At 46.6% G+C, this 16,459-nt stretch overlaps 1 protein-coding gene across 1 annotated transcript in view; it reads left to right on the top strand.

The window, feature by feature from the left end:
- Positions 1-227: 227 nt before the first annotated feature.
- The window catches only part of LOC128686935 (uncharacterized), a 49,245-nt gene continuing 33,013 nt past the window's right edge, over positions 228-16,459 (top strand). Inside the window, exons 1-2 of the mRNA XM_070082619.1 lie at positions 228-303; positions 809-2,376. The gene's annotated coding sequence lies outside the window, so the exon portion shown is untranslated. The remainder of the gene's footprint in view (positions 304-808; positions 2,377-16,459) is intronic.

Genomic DNA, 16,459 nt, shown 5'->3' with positions numbered 1-16,459 from the left:
GTGATCTATGTCACCTGGGAGTGAAGTTATCCTCCCAGGTGGTCCATGACCCCCACGGGTTGAGTGCTCCACCATGAGTAGTACTGATAGTGATGGTGTAGTAGTGCCATCTAGTGGTGGTGTAATAGTGCCATCTAGTGGTGGTAGTCAGAGTTAGTCAAATTATCAGTGATGGTGTTATAGTGAAGATCAGGACAGTGACCAACCTCAAGGTCACTAAAGGTCAGTTGAAATTCAGTGGTCGCACAGGATAGACGTCTTGATCCTCCTCCTGTCGCCCCCGCCGGCTTTACCAGACAATACGTAAGTATTGTCTGGTGACGTGTTTGCTGCAGCTCTTGGTCACCAAATTATTAATATTTTAATAGTCTTAATATAATTTTCTTTTGGGTCTGTCTTGGAGAGGGAGGGGGGGGGCTGATGGACCTTAGTAGAGGGGTTTTGATGCGAGGAACTGGAGCTACTTCCCTTCCTCTGATCAAACAATAACTCTCACACTAGACGTCACATAACGCATAAAGGTGTATCCAGTTCTGGGTTATTTTTTTCCATTACTGGAAAATAACTTAGTGAAGGTCTCTTGATCCAAGGAACTTGCGCCTTGTGATCCAGATAGACTTCCATGTTAACAAATTGTTGGTCATCAGGTTTATGTGAAAGAAATATTTATTAAAGAAAAAGATAACTTTACTTACTATATTAAACATTAATGGATATATCAGGCAGTAATGTTACTAGTTTGTTATATGGTAATGTTTACCTATAAATGTGTAATGTTTATGGTTATAATGTGAATGTTTTGTTTCAGGTGTGGTAACTGAGGAGTGCTGTGTCTGGCTGCTGCAACATTGATCAACACAGTAACATTGACCAGTCTGAGGAGTGCTGTGTCTGGCTGCTGCAACATTGATCAGCACAGCAACATTGACCAGTCTGAGGAGTGCTGTGCCTGGCTGCTGCAACATTGATCAACACAGTAACATTGACCAGTCTGAGGAGTGCTGTGCCTGGCTGCTGCAACATTGATCAGCACAGCAACATTGACCAGTCTGAGGAGTGCTGTGCCTGGCTGCTGCAACATTGATCAGCACAGCAACATTGACCAGTCTGAGGAGTGCTGTGCCCGGCTGCTGCAACATTGATCAACACAGCAACATTGACCAGTCTGAGGAGTGCTGTGCCTGGCTGCTGCAACATTGATCAACACAGTAACATTGACCAGTCTGAGGAGTGCTGTGCCCGGCTGCTGCAACATTGATCAGCACAGCAACATTGACCAGTCTGAGGAGTGCTGTGCCTGGCTGCTGCAACATTGATCAACACAGCAACATTGACCAGTCTGAGGAGTGCTGTGCCTGGCTGCTGCAACATTGATCAACATAGCATCATTGACCAGTCTGAGGAGTGCTGTGCCTGGTTGCCGCAACATTGATCAACACAGCAACATTGACCAGTCTGAGGGGTGCTGTGCCTGGCTGCTGCAACATTGATCAACACAGCAACATTGACCAGTCTGAGGAGTGCTGTGCCTGGCTGCTGTAACATTGATCAACACAGCAACATTGACCAGTCTGAGGAGTGCTGTGCCTGGCTGCTGCAACATTGATCAACACAGCAACATTGACCAGTCTGAGGAGTGCTGTGCCTGGCTGCTGCAACATTGATCAGCACAGCAACATTGACCAGGCTGAGGAGTGCTGTGCCTGGCTGCTGCAACATTGATCAACACAGCAACATTAACCAGTCTGAGGAGTGCTGTGCCTGGCTGCTGCAACATTGATCAACACAGCAACATTGACCAGTCTGAGGAGTGCTGTGCCTGGCTGCTGCAACATTGATCAACACAGCAACATTGACCAGTCTGAGGAGTGCTGTGCCTGGCTGCTGCAACATTGATCAACACAGCAACATTGACCAGTCTGAGGAGTGCTGTGCCTGGCTGCTGCAACATTGATCAGCACAGCAACATTGACCAGTCTGAGGAGTGCTGTGCCTGGCTGCTGCAACATTGATCAGCACAGCAACATTGACCAGTCTGAGGAGTGCTGTGCCCGGCTGCTGCAACATTGATCAACACAGTAACATTGACCAGTCTGAGGAGTGCTGTGCCTGGCTGCTGCAACATTGATCAACACAGCAACATTGACCAGCCTGAGGAGTGCTGTGCCTGGCTGCTGCAACATTGATCAACACAGCAACATTGACCAGTCTGAGGAGTGCTGTGCCTGGCTGCTGCAACATTGATCAACACAGCAACATTGACCAGTCTGAGGGGTGGAGACAACCACTAGCAAATGGTCTGACCCATAACATTGTGTTATATGGAGATGCAGCAGTTGGAGACTTCGTTTGAGGTGGGCGGGGCCCACGTGTAAGGTATTTCCAGGTTATAAGTCCACTAGAGTTTGGTTATTGAAGCAGATAGTAATTGTATTAGGTGGGAAGGTGGTGGGGAGAGTATAGGAAAGATTGTAAGTAATTGATATCAAAAGTAACTTAGTGGGAAGTATTAGTTTATCTCCCGACCAGAGATGAAATCTCTGGCCAGGAAATAATGAGGAATGTGTTCTATATGTTACCTTAAATGAGGTGGAAATAAAAATTGGAGAAATGGGTTGTAAAACTGAGAATTGAAGACTGATTATATTTTAGGAAGTTTTAGTTAGCGTAATATATTTATTATGTCTATATCCATCCTGCAAGATTGTAGGAAGCTGAGATGAAATATATAAGTGATGTATCATGGCTCAGTTGGTAGTGGTGTCAACTGAAGAACCGGGATTCGATCCCGGGCAGAAGTGGGCATGTTCCCTTATATCCATTGGAACTGCTCACATAAGACATGAACACTGCAGCAGGCCTACTGGCCATGAGCAGGCCTACTGGTAAGGGTCGCATCCTGGGGGAGTATAAATACCCTAATAAAAATGTCATAGATGTCATCCTGACTTGATCGTGTAATTGTGTTAATATACCGAGTTAATAATTATACTGAGATAGTTTAGTGTGGCGGGGGTAATGGTAGAAGTGTTGATGTTGTGTGTGGCGAGGGTAATGGTAGAAGTGTTGATGTTGTGTGTGGCGAGGGTAATGGTAGAAGTGTTGATGTGTGTGGCGAGGGTAATGGTAGAAGTGTTGATGTTGTGTGTGGTGAGGGTAATGGTAGAAGTGTTGATGTTGTGTGTGGCGAGGGTAATGGTAGAAGTGTTGATGTTGTGTGTGGCGAGGGTAATGGTAGAAGTGTTGATGTGTGTGGCGAGGGTAATGGTAGAAGTGTTGATGTTGTGTGTGGTGAGGGTAATGGTAGAAGTGTTGATGTTGTGTGTGGCGAGGGTAATGGTAGAAGTGTTGATGTGTGTGGCGAGGGTAATGGTAGAAGTGTTGATGTTGTGTGTGGTGAGGGTAATGGTAGAAGTGTTGTTGTGTGTGGTGAGGGTAATGGTAGAAGTGTTGACGTTGTATGTGGCGAGGGTAATGGTAGAAGTGTTGATGCTGGGTGTGGTGAGGGTAATGGTAGAGGTGTTGATGCTGGGTGTGGTGAGGGTAATGGCAGAAGTGTTGATGCTGGGTGTGGTGAGGGTAATGGTAGAAGTGTTGATGTTGTGTGGCAAGGGTAATGGTAGAAGTGTTGATGTGTGTGACGAGGGTAATGGTAGAAGTGTCGATGTGTGTGGCGAGGGTAATGGTACAAGTGTTGATGTTGTGTGTGGCGAGGGTAATGGTAGAAGTGTAGATGTGTGTGGCGAGCGTAATGGTAGAGGTGTTGATGTTGTGTGTGGCGAGGGTAATGGTAGAAGTGTTGATGTTGTGTGCGGCGAGGGTAATGGAAGAAGTGTTGATGTGTGTGGCGAGGGTAATGGTAGAAGTGTTGATGTTGTGTGTGGTGAGGGTAATGGTAGAAGTGTTGATAGTGTGTGTGGTGAGGGTAATGGTAGAGGTGTTGATGTGTGTGGTGAGGGTAATGGTAGAAGTGTTGATGTTGTGTGTGGTGAAGGTAATGGTAGAAGTGTTGATGTGTGTGGTGAGGGTAATGGTAGAAGTGCTGATGTGTGTAGCGAGGGTAATGGTACAAGTGTTGATGTTGTGTGTGGAGAGGGTAATGGTAGAGGTGTTGATGCTGGGTGTGGTGAGGGTAATGGTAGAGGTGTTGATGCAGGGTGTGGTGAGGGTAATGGTAGAGGTGTTGATGCTGGGTGTGGTGAGAGTAATGGTAGAAGTGTTGATGCTGGGTGTGGTGAGGGTAATGGTAGAGGTGTTGATGCTGGGTGTGGTGAGGGTAATGGTAGAGGTGTTGATGCAGGGTGTGGTGAGGGTAATGGTAGAGGTGTTGATGCTGGGTGTGGTGAGAGTAATGGTAGAAGTGTTGATGCTGGGTGTGGTGAGGGTAATGGTAGAGGTGTTGATGCTGGGTGTGGTGAGGGTAATGGTAGAGGTGTTGATGCAGGGTGTGGTGAGGGTAATGGTAGAGGTGTTGATGCTGGGTGTGGTGAGAGTAATGGTAGAAGTGTTGATGCTGGGTGTGGTGAGGGTAATGGTAGAGGTGCTGATGCTGGGTGTGGTGAGGGTAATGGTAGAGGTGTTGATGCTGGGTGTGGTGAGGGTAATGGTAGAGGTGTTGATGCTGGGTGTGGTGAGGGTAATGGTAGAGGTGCTGATTCTGGGTGTGGTGAGGGTAATGGTAGAGGTGTTGATGCTGGGTGTGGTAAGGGTAATGGTAGAAGTCTTGATGCTGTGTGTGGTGAGGGTAATGGAAGAGGTGTTGATGTTGTGTGTGGTGAGGGTAATGGTAGAAGTGTTGATGTGTGTGGTGAGGGTAACGGTAGAAGTGTTGATGTTGTGTGTGGCGAGGGTAATGGTAGAAGTGTTGATGTGTGTGGTGAGGGTAATGGTAGAAGTGTTGATGTTGTGTGTGGTGAGGGTAATGGTAGAAGTGTTGATGTTGTGTGTGGTGAGGGTAATGGTAGAAGTGTTGATGTTGTGTGTGGTGAGGGTAATGGTAGAAGTGTTGGTGTGTGGTGAGGGTAATGGTAGAAGTGTTGATGCTGGGTGTGGTGAGGGTAATGGTAGAAGTGTTGATGTTTGGTGTGGTGAGGGTAATGGTAGAAGTGTTGATGCTGGGTGTGGTGAAGGTAATGGTAGAAGTGTTGATGTTCTGTGTGGCGAGGGTAATGGTAGAGGTGTTGATGTTGGGTGTGGTGAGGGTAATGGTAGAGGTGTTGATGTTGTGTGTGGTGAGGGTAATGGTAGAGGTGTTGATGTTGTGTGTGGTGAGGGTAATGGTAGAAGTGTTGATGTTGTGTGTGGTGAGGGTAATGGTAGAAGTGTTGATGTTGTGTGTGGTGAGGGTAATGGTAGAAGTGTTGATGTGTGTGGTGAGGGTAATGGTAGAAGTGTTGATGTTGTGTGTTGTGAGGGTAATGGTAGAAGTGTTGATGCTGGGTGTGGTGAGGGTAATGGTAGAGGTGTTGATGCTGGGTGTGGTGAGGGTAATGGTAGAAGTGTTGATGTTGTGTGTGGTGAGGGTAATGGTAGAGGTGTTGATGCTGGGTGTGGTGAGGGTAATGGTAGAGGTCTTGATGCTGGGTGTGGTGAGGGTAATGGTAGAAGTGTTGATGATGTGTGTGGAGAGGGTAATGGTAGAGGTGTTGATGCTGGGTATGGTGAGGGTAATGGTAGAGGTCTTGATGCTGGGTGTGGTGAGGGTAATGGTAGAGGTGTTGATGTTGTGTGCACTGAGGGTAATGGGAGAGTTGTTGATGCTGGGTGTGGTGAGGGTAATGGTGGAGGTGTTGATGCTGGGTGTGGTGAGGGTAATGGTAGAGGTGTTGATGTTGTGTGTGGTGAGGGTAATGGTAGAGGTGTTGATGCTGGGTGTGGTGAGGATAATGGTAGAGGTGTTGATGCTGGGTGTGGTGAGGGTAATGGTAGAGGTGTTGATGCTGGGTGTGGTGAGGATAATGGTAGAGGTGCTGATGCTGGGTGTGGTGAGGGTAATGGTAGAGGTGCTGATGCTGGGTGTGGTGAGGGTAATGGTAGAGGTGTTGATGCTGGGTGTGGTGAGGGTAATGGTAGAGGTGCTGATGCTGGGTGTGGTGATGGTAATGGTAGAGGTGTTGATGTTGTGTGTGGTGAGGGTAATGGTAGAGGTCTTGATGCCGGGTGTGGTGAGGGTAATGGTAGAGGTGTTGATGCTGGGTGTGGTGAGGGTAATGGTAGAGGTGTTGATGCTGGGTTTGGCGAGGGTAATGGTAGAGGTGTTGATGCTGGGTGTGATGAGGGTAATGGTAGGTGTTGATGCTGGGTGTGGTGAGGGTAATGGTAGAGGTGTTGATGCTGGGTGTGGTGAGGGTAATGGTAGAAGTGTTGATGTTGTGTGTGGTGAGGGTAATGGTAGAGTTGTCGATGCTGGGTGTGGTGAGGGTAATGGTGGAGGTGTTGATGCTGGGTGTGGTGAGGGTAATGGTGGAGGTGTTGATGCTGGGTGTGGTGAGCGTAATGGTAGAGGTGTTGATGTTGTGTGTGGCGAGGGTAATGGTAGAGGTGTTGATGCCGGGTGTGGTGAGGGTAATGGTAGAGGTGTTGATGTTGGGTGTGGTGAGGGTAATGGTAGAGGTGTTGATGTTGTGTGTGGTGAGGGTAATGGTAGAAGTGTTGATGTTGTGTGTGGTGAGGGTAATGGTAGAAGTGTTGATGTTGTGTGTGGTGAGGGTAATGGTAGAAGTGTTGATGTGTGTGGTGAGGGTAATGGTAGAAGTGTTGATGTTGTGTGTTGTGAGGGTAATGGTAGAAGTGTTGATGCTGGGTGTGGTGAGGGTAATGGTAGAGGTGTTGATGCTGGGTGTGGTGAGGGTAATGGTAGAAGTGTTGATGTTGTGTGTGGTGAGGGTAATGGTAGAGGTGTTGATGCTGGGTGTGGTGAGGGTAATGGTAGAGGTCTTGATGCTGGGTGTGGTGAGGGTAATGGTAGAAGTGTTGATGATGTGTGTGGAGAGGGTAATGGTAGAGGTGTTGATGCTGGGTATGGTGAGGGTAATGGTAGAGGTCTTGATGCTGGGTGTGGTGAGGGTAATGGTAGAGGTGTTGATGTTGTGTGCACTGAGGGTAATGGGAGAGTTATTGATGCTGGGTGTGGTGAGGGTAATGGTGGAGGTGTTGATGCTGGGTGTGGTGAGGGTAATGGTAGAGGTGTTGATGTTGTGTGTGGTGAGGGTAATGGTAGAGGTTTTGATGCTGGGTGTGGTGAGGATAATGGTAGAGGTGTTGATGCTGGGTGTGGTGAGGGTAATGGTAGAGGTGTTGATGCTGGGTGTGGTGAGGATAATGGTAGAGGTGCTGATGCTGGGTGTGGTGAGGGTAATGGTAGAGGTGCTGATGCTGGGTGTGGTGAGGGTAATGGTAGAGGTGTTGATGCTGGGTGTGGTGAGGGTAATGGTAGAGGTGCTGATGCTGGGTGTGGTGATGGTAATGGTAGAGGTGTTGATGTTGTGTGTGGTGAGGGTAATGGTAGAGGTCTTGATGCCGGGTGTGGTGAGGGTAATGGTAGAGGTGTTGATGCTGGGTGTGGTGAGGGTAATGGTAGAGGTGTTGATGCTGGGTTTGGCGAGGGTAATGGTAGAGGTGTTGATGCTGGGTGTGATGAGGGTAATGGTAGGTGTTGATGCTGGGTGTGGTGAGGGTAATGGTAGAGGTGTTGATGCTGGGTGTGGTGAGGGTAATGGTAGAAGTGTTGATGTTGTGTGTGGTGAGGGTAATGGTGGAGGTGTTGATGCTGGGTGTGGTGAGGGTAATGGTGGAGGTGTTGATGCTGGGTGTGGTGAGGGTAATGGTAGAGGTGTTGATGTTGTGTGTGGCGAGGGTAATGGTAGAGGTGTTGATGCCGGGTGTGGTGAGGGTAATGGTAGAGGTGTTGATGCCGGGTGTGGTGAGGGTAATTGTAGAGGTCTTGATGCTGGGTGTGGTGAGGGTAGTGGTAGAGGTGTTAATGCTGGGTGTGGTGAGAGTAATGGTAGAGGTCTTGATGCCGGGTGTGGTGAGGGTAATGGTAGAGGTGTTGATGCTGGGAGTGGTGAGGGTAATGGTAGAGGTCTTGATGCTGGGTGTGGCGAGGGTAATGGTAGAGGTCTTGATGCTGGGTGTGGTGAGGGTAATGGTAGAGGTGTTGATGCTGGTTGTGGCGAGGGTAATGGTAGAGGTCTTGATGCTGGGTGTGGTGAGATTAATGGTAGAAGTGTTGATGTGTGTGGCGAGGGTAATGGTAGAAGTGTTGATGATGTGTGTGGTGAGGGTAATGGTAGAAGTGTTGATACTGGGTATGGTGAGGGTAATGGTAGAGGTCTTGATGCTGGGTGTGGTGAGCGTAATGGTAGAGGTCTTGATGCCGGGTGTGGTGAGGGTAATGGTAGAGGTGTTGATGCTGGGTGTGGTGAGGGTAATGGTAGAGGTGCTGATGCTGGGTGTGGTGAGGGTAATGGTAGAGGTGTTGATGCTGGGTTTGGTTAGGGTAATGGTAGAGGTGTTGATGCTGGGTGTGGTGAGGGTAATGGTAGAGGTGTTGATGCTGGGTGTGGTGAGGGTAATGGTAGAGGTGTTGATGCTGGGTGTGGTGAGGGTAATGGTAGAGGTGTTGATGCTGGGTGTGGCGAGGGTAATGGTAGAGGTGTTGATGCTGGGTGTGGTGAGGGTAATGGTAGAGGTCTTGATGCTGGGTGTGGTGAGGGTAATGGTAGAGGTCTTGATGCTGGGTGTGGTGAGGATAATGGTAGAGGTCTTGATGCAGGGTGTGATGAGGGTAATGGTAGAGGTGTTGATGCTGGGTGTGGTGAGGGTAATGGTAGAGGTGTTGATGCAGGGTGTGATGAGGGTAATGGTAGAGGTCTTGATGCCGGGTGTGGTGAGGGTAATGGTAGAGGTCTTGATGCTGGGTGTGGTGAGGGTAATGGTAGAGGTCTTGATGCTGGGTGTGGTGAGGATAATGGTAGAGGTCTTGATGCAGGGTGTGATGAGGGTAATGGTAGAGGTGTTGATGCTGGGTGTGGTGAGGGTAATGGTAGAGGTGTTGATGCAGGGTGTGATGAGGGTAATGGTAGAGGTCTTGATGCTGGGTGTGGTGAGAGTAATGGTAGAGGTGTTGATGCCGGGTGTGGTGAGGGTAATGGTAGAGGTCTTGATGCCGGGTGTAAGGAAGACCTATTAAATCAGGCATATCCATTATTAAGACATAGGGAGTACTGAAGCAGATCTATTGGCCCATGTTAGGCAGGTCCAACTCTCAATCACTCATTTGTCTAACCTATTTTTAAAACCACACAGCCAAAATTTTACGTTCACTTGACGGGATAAATTTTCCTTAGGCAGAATATATTATAGCCGGAAAAATTAATAGCAATTCCTCAGAAATGTGGAATTAACCACATCTTCCTATTTTCAGTAGTGTTGTAGAGGAACTGGCCAAGTTGTAGAGGACCTGGCCAAGTTGTAGAGGACCTGGCCAAGTTGTAGAGGACCTGGCCAAGTTGTAGAGGACCTGGCCAAGTTGTAGAGGACCTGGCCAAGTTGTAGAGGACCTGGCCAAGTTGTAGAGGACCTGGCCAAGTTGTAGAGGACCTGGCCAAGTTGTAGAGGACCTGGCCAAGTTGTAGAGGACCTGGCCAGTTGTAGAGGACCTGGCCAAGTTGTAGAGGACCTGGCCAAGTTGTAGAGGACCTGGCCAAGTTGTAGAGGACCTGGCCAAGTTGTAGAGGACCTGGCCAGTTGTAGAGGACCTGGCCAAGTTGTAGAGGACCTGGCCAAGTTGTAGAGGACCTGGCCAAGTTGTAGAGGACCTGGCCAAGTTGTAGAGGACCTGGCCAAGTTGTGGAGGACCTGGCAAAGTTGTAGACGACCGGCCAAGTAATTTTATGCTTTGAAGTTCCAAAAATATTTCAAAGCGCTAAACCCACAGTACCTTGTGGGTTTAGCGCTTACGACTCCAGAGTCTGTATTAGAGCTTCTTGGGGGGGGGGGGGGGGGATTTGTTTTGATATTGGGTTATACAGTATATATATTTACTGAGACTTTGTAGACTGATTGATTTTACCTAGACCCCCCTGATTTTACCTAGACCCCCCTGATTTTACCTAGACCCCCTGATTTTACCTAGACCCCCCTGATTTTACCTAGACCCCCTGATTTTACCTAGACCCCCCTGATTTTACCTAGACCCCCCTGATTTTACCTAGACCCCCCTGATTTTACCTAGACCCCCCTGATTTTACCTAGACCCCCCTGATTTTACCTAGACCCCCCTGATTTTACCTAGACCCCCCTGATTTTACCTAGACCCCCCTGATTTTACCTAGACTCCCCTGATTTTACCTAGACCCCTATGATTTTACCTAGACTCCCCTGATTTTACCTAGACCCCCCTGATTTTACCTAGACCCCCCTGATTTTACCTAGACCCCCCTGATTTTACCTAGACTCCCCTGATTTTACCTAGACCCCCCTGATTTTACCTAGACCCCCCTGATTTTACCTAGACCCCCCTGATTTTACCTAGACCCCCCTGATTTTACCTAGACCCCCCTGATTTTACCTAGACCCCGCTGATTTTACCTAGACTCCCCTGATTTTACCTAGACCCCGATGATTTTACCTAGACTCCCCTGATTTTACCTAGACCCCCCTGATTTTACCTAGACCCCCCTGATTTTACCTAGACCCCCCTGATTTTACCTAGACCCCCCTGATTTTACCTAGACCTCCCTGATTTTACCTAGACCCCCTGATTTTACCTAGACTCCCCTGATTTTACCTAGACCCCCCTGATTTTACCTAGACCCCCCTGATTTTACCTAGACCCCCCTGATTTTACCTAGACCCCCCTGATTTTACCTAGACCCCCCTGATTTTACCTAGACCCCCCTGATTTTACCTAGACTCCCCTGATTTTACCTAGACCCCCCTGATTTTACCTAGACCCCCCTGATTTTACCTAGACCCCCCTGATTTTACCTAGACTCCCCTGATTTTACCTAGACCCCCCTGATTTTACCTAGACCCCCCTGATTTTACCTAGACTCCCCTGATTTTACCTAGACCCCCCTGATTTTACCTAGACCCCCCTGATTTTACCTAGACCCCCCTGATTTTACCTAGACCCCCCTGATTTTACCTAGACCCCCCTGATTTTACCTAGACCCCCCTGATTTTACCTAGACTCCCCTGATTTTACCTAGACCCCCCCTGATTTTACCTAGACCCCCCTGATTTTACCTAGACCCCCCTGATTTTACCTAGACTCCCCTGATTTTACCTAGAGCCCCCTGATTTTACCTAGACCCCCCTGATTTTACCTAGACCCCCCTGATTTTACCTAGACCCCCCTGATTTTACCTAGACCCCCCTGATTTTACCTAGACCCCCCTGATTTTACCTAGACCCCCCTGATTTTACCTAGACCCCCCTGATTTTACCTAGACCCCCTGAGTTTACCTAGACTCCCCTGATTTTACCTAGACCCCCCTGATTTTACCTAGACCCCCCTGATTTTACCTAGACTCCCCTGATTTTACCTAGACCTGAGTTTATTTAGACCCCCTGATTTTACCTAGACCCCCTTGATCTTACCTAGTCCCTCCTTGATCATACCGAGACCCCCCTTGATCATACCTAGACCCCCTTGATCTCGCCTAGACCTCCCTTGATCTTACCTTTACCTTCCTTCATCACTCTTGCCCCGCCACAGCTCTGCAAATTAGTAAGGCCTATACCTGGAATATGCTGCATAGTTGTGTGTGTATATAATACTTTGCACGTCTACAATTATTTAGTTTCTACTATCAAAATACCTTGCAGAATTAGGTGGTGTTAAGTAGGATAGGTAAGGTATAGAACTGGAGAATCTGCTATATGCATTATGAATGCATATAGCAGAGGAGAGTAATCTTCCCCGAAGATATAGACTACGTAGAACTGTGGGTCTTGGAACCCACCAACGACCTTCAGTAGCTGTGTGGAATCTGTTGCTGCACATAGTTTCTAAGGGAATGTTGGTGGGTTCCAGGGTTTGGGTAGTGGTTGCAGTGGGTGTTCTACGTATTTTGTTTTTGGCAAGTCTAATGTTGCTTTGTTTACTAAGTTCACAAAACTGACACTTGGGGAGGAAACTTTAGAAGTTTGGTATAACCTGGGTTGTTTTGAGACAACTTTAGTTTTGATACCTTTTTCCTGGACAAGATTTCTCTAACTTTTATTATGTTTTCACATTATAAATGGTGTAAGTCATTGTGACAGTTATCATTGATCGTGAAATGTTTCGCTTGGGGAGTAGGCTTTATCTGTCGACTACAGAGGTGATAAAGTCTTGGACACTGAACTGGAGAGTTTATTTTGAGCTCTACCCTCCAACCTTGATAAGAGACGGTCAGTCTCTTAGCCAGACTTTTTATTTAGTTCTAATTTCTTACCTAGCATTGCCCAACAGGAATATTGGAATTTCTTTTCATGTCTGTTCTAAGCTCCTGTTGAACTTTATTATTGAAGGTTAACTTGTCGCAATTTCCCCACTGTTTTTTGTACCTACACTATTTCGACATGAATCTAGTTACTATTAATGTTACTACTACCTCCACGACTACCTGCACATACTGCTAGACTGACTACCAGCACTTCTATTATTCCCAGTACTAATACTACCACCATTAGTATTACCGCAAATCTTACCAGTATTACCTATACTACTATTGTTATTACACTCACTGTCTAGACCACCACCACTACTGTTTCTTTGAAACTTGGTCGCCTGACTTCCTTTGTAATTTCACTCCCCCCCCCCTCCCCCCCGTCCATGGTTTTTGCGACCTGTCTTGTGGTCTGTTCTACTTTTTGACCCTTGGTCTGATTTGATACTCGTCCAAGAGAAACCAAAAGATCATCTCGAATTGCTTCTCCATTGTTGGTTTCCATAAGTGTATTGTAAGTAGTTTTATATATTTAGGTAGGTTAAGAATAGAACTGGAGCATCTGCTATATGCATTATGAATGCATATAGCAGGGGAGAGTAATCTCCCCTGAAGGCATAGATTACGTAGAACTGTTGGCCTGGGAACCCACCAACGACTTCAGTAGCTGTCTGCAGTCTGTTATTGCACATGGTTTCCGTGGGGATGTTGGTGGGTTTCGGGCTTGGGTAGTGGTTGTGGTGGGTGTTCTACGTTTTTTATGCCTTTGGCCAAACTGTGTCAAGTTAAATATTGATTCATTGAGTTTACACAATTTCATCATTTTGGAAAATTTAAGCGACGTTCATGTTCCTATGAATATAAAAGTATTAGCGTTCAGAATTGCAGTTGGTTTGATTGTAATTATTGAAGTCTAACGCTTCTGACAGCAGACGTTAATGATGAAAATAATGAAAAACTCTGATCTGAAGTGAAGTGTTAGTCTGTAAGAAGGATTCACTAACATCTGATGCTGATGAGTATAGTTAGGGGGGTGAATGAGATTGTTATTAGCGAGAATAGGATAATTAACCCTACTGGGTTAGAAACCCATAAAAATAGAGGTAGTGTGGGGGCTTGAATGTAGTGGTCCTCAGGTTGTGCCTAGGATGCCAGCCATAACTGGTAGGTAAGGTAGGTTGTGATTTCAGGCTAGCACAGTAGTGTGTGTTAGGAAACTGGTATACGGCAGGCCTCTATGGTTTATCTAACCAGTTAGTGTTGGTTGTTAGCCTAGTGTGCTATGAGGGACGTGGAAGTGTAGGGAAAATACAATGTTGTCATAATGATCCTAACTACCTTCATGTTAAATTTGGATGCCCTTCAAGGGGTGTCTTTGTACTAGTGAAGGTATCTTGATACACAAATAACCCGCACATAAAAGAGAGAAGCTTACGACGACGTTTCGATCCGACTTGGACCATTTACAAAGTCAGTGGTCCAAGTCGGACCGAAACGTCGTCGTAAGCTTCTCTCTTTTATGTGCGGGTTATTTGTGTATCGTTCCAGTCACGGTATTGTGCCTTTTATTGTTATTTAAGGTATCTTGATACAAGCAACTGCCAGTACCCTCCCCTTCCTTGGGGAATGTTAGGCAATCAGGTTTGATACAAGCTGTGTAAAAAACCCTATGGATAGTATATCTAGTTATGGGAAATTTTATTTGGGTAAATGAGCACGCATGTAAAAGTTTGAAAGGAGGGGGGGGGGGATAAACTCTCGGGACAAGTCGATGAAAGCATCAAGATTTTTTTCCAGTTAAATATAGGCGTCTAAGGGATATTAGGAGTAGGTTTGACTAGGTTGTAATTTATATTACGGAGCAGGAGGATTCTGCGGCAATTAAACAAGACACAACACTGGAGAGTGCCAGGAAGGAAAAAAAAAAAAAAACTGGCAGGAAACGGCAGAAATCGTACACCAAATCCAGTCATTCCTGGAGTGGAACCACAGTCGATGGCCTCCACTCCAAACCAACAGATACAGATACTAATGCCGGAAAAAAAATCCCCCCCCAGTACCAACAATACCACCAGTCCGATGACATTCTTCTTTGCAAATATACAGGGTCTAAAGCCAGCAACAAACAACAAAATACCTTTCATCCGTGGACTGCTTGCAGAGGCAAAGGCAATGTTCGCGGCTTTCACTGAGACCCACATAAAGGATCACTTGGACAACGAAATATGGATCCCAGGTTACAACCTATACAGATGTGACAGAGTGAACAGGCAAAAAAGGGGGGGGGGGGTTGGCCTGTACATTGCAGAGTCACTTGTTTGCACAGAACTGCTTAATGCCTCAAATGATGTAGTGAAGTTTTAGCAGTAAAGATCGAGAACCAAAACCTAGTCATTGTGGTAGTCTACAAGCCTCCGGATGCAACATCCCAGCAATTCCAGGAACAGCTGTTAAAAATTGACCACTGTCTGGAAAATCTTCCAGCTCCTGCACCCAACATCTTGCTCCTGGGGGATTTCAACTTAAGGCACCTAAAATGGAGGAATATAGCAAATAATATTGTTGCAGTAATAACACCAGGAGGCAGCTCTGATGAAAACTCACACTCACACGAGCTTTTAAATCTCTGCACAAAATTCAATTTAAACCAGCAAATAATAGAGCCTACTAGACTGGAGAATACACTAGACCTCATCTTCACTAACAATGATGATCTGATAAGAAATGTCACCATATCAAAAACAATATACTCGGATCACAACATAATTGAGGTTCAGACATGTATGCGTGGAGCCCCAGACCGACATAATGAGACTAGTCACGAGGGAGCATTCACCAAATTCAACTTCAATAACAAAAACATAAAGTGGGACCAAGTAAACCAAGTCCTAACCGATATAAGCTGGGAAGATATACTAAGCAACACAGACCCCAACTTATGCCTATAACAGATTAACTTGGTGGCACTCGATGTATGCACAAGGCTTATTCCTCTAAGAAAAAGGAGTAGTAGATGTAAAACAGAAAGAGACAGGCGCTCCCTTTACAGGCGACGGAAAAGAATAACAGAGCGGCTAAAAGAGGTCAATCTATCTGAAATGCGTAGGGAGACACTGGTCAGAGAAATAGCAAGCATCGAACTTAAGCTAAAGGAATCTTACAGGAGTCAGGAATCGCGGGAAGAACTAAAAGCCATAAATGAAATCGAAAGAAACCCAAAGTATTTCTTCTCCTATGCCAAATCAAAGTCGAGAACAACGTCCAGTATTGGGCCCCTACTTAAACAAGATGGGTCCTACACAGATGACAGCAAGGAAATGAGTGAGCTACTCAAGTCCCAATATGACTCAGTTTTTAGCAAGCCGCTAACCAGACTGAGAGTCGAAGATCAAAATTAATTTTTTATGAGAGAGCCACAAAATTTGATTAACACAAGCCTATCCGATGTTATCCTGACGCCAAATGACTTCGAACAGGCGATCAATGACATGCCCATGCACTCTGCCCCAGGGCCAGACTCATGGAACTCCGTGTTCATCAAGAACTGCAAGAAGCCCCTATCACGAGCCTTTTCCATCCTATTGAGAGGGAGCATGGACACGGGGGTCGTCCCACAGTTACTAAAAACAACAGACATAGCCCCACTCCACAAAGGGGGCAGTAAAGCAACAGCAAAGAACTACAGACCAATAGCACTAACATCCCATATCATAAAAATCTTTGAAAGGGTCCTAAGAAGCAAGATCACCACCCATCTAGAAACCCATCAGTTACACAACCCAGGGCAACATGGGTTTAGAACAGGTCGCTCCTGTCTGTCTCAACTATTGGATCACTACGACAAGGTCCTAAATGCACTAGAAGACAAAAAGAATGCAGATGTAATATATACAGACTTTGCAAAAGCCTTCGACAAGTGTGACCATGGCATAATAGTGCACAAAATGCGTGCTAAAGGAATAACAGGAAAAGTCTGTCGATGGATCTATAATTTCCTCACTAACAGAACACAGAGAGTA

The sequence above is a fragment of the Cherax quadricarinatus genome, chromosome 7, assembly GCF_038502225.1.
Source record: "Cherax quadricarinatus isolate ZL_2023a chromosome 7, ASM3850222v1, whole genome shotgun sequence".
Classification (NCBI taxonomy): domain Eukaryota; kingdom Metazoa; phylum Arthropoda; class Malacostraca; order Decapoda; family Parastacidae; genus Cherax; species Cherax quadricarinatus.
Note: the sequence above shows the minus strand (reverse complement) of the source record. Positions and strands in the feature narration are given on the sequence as shown.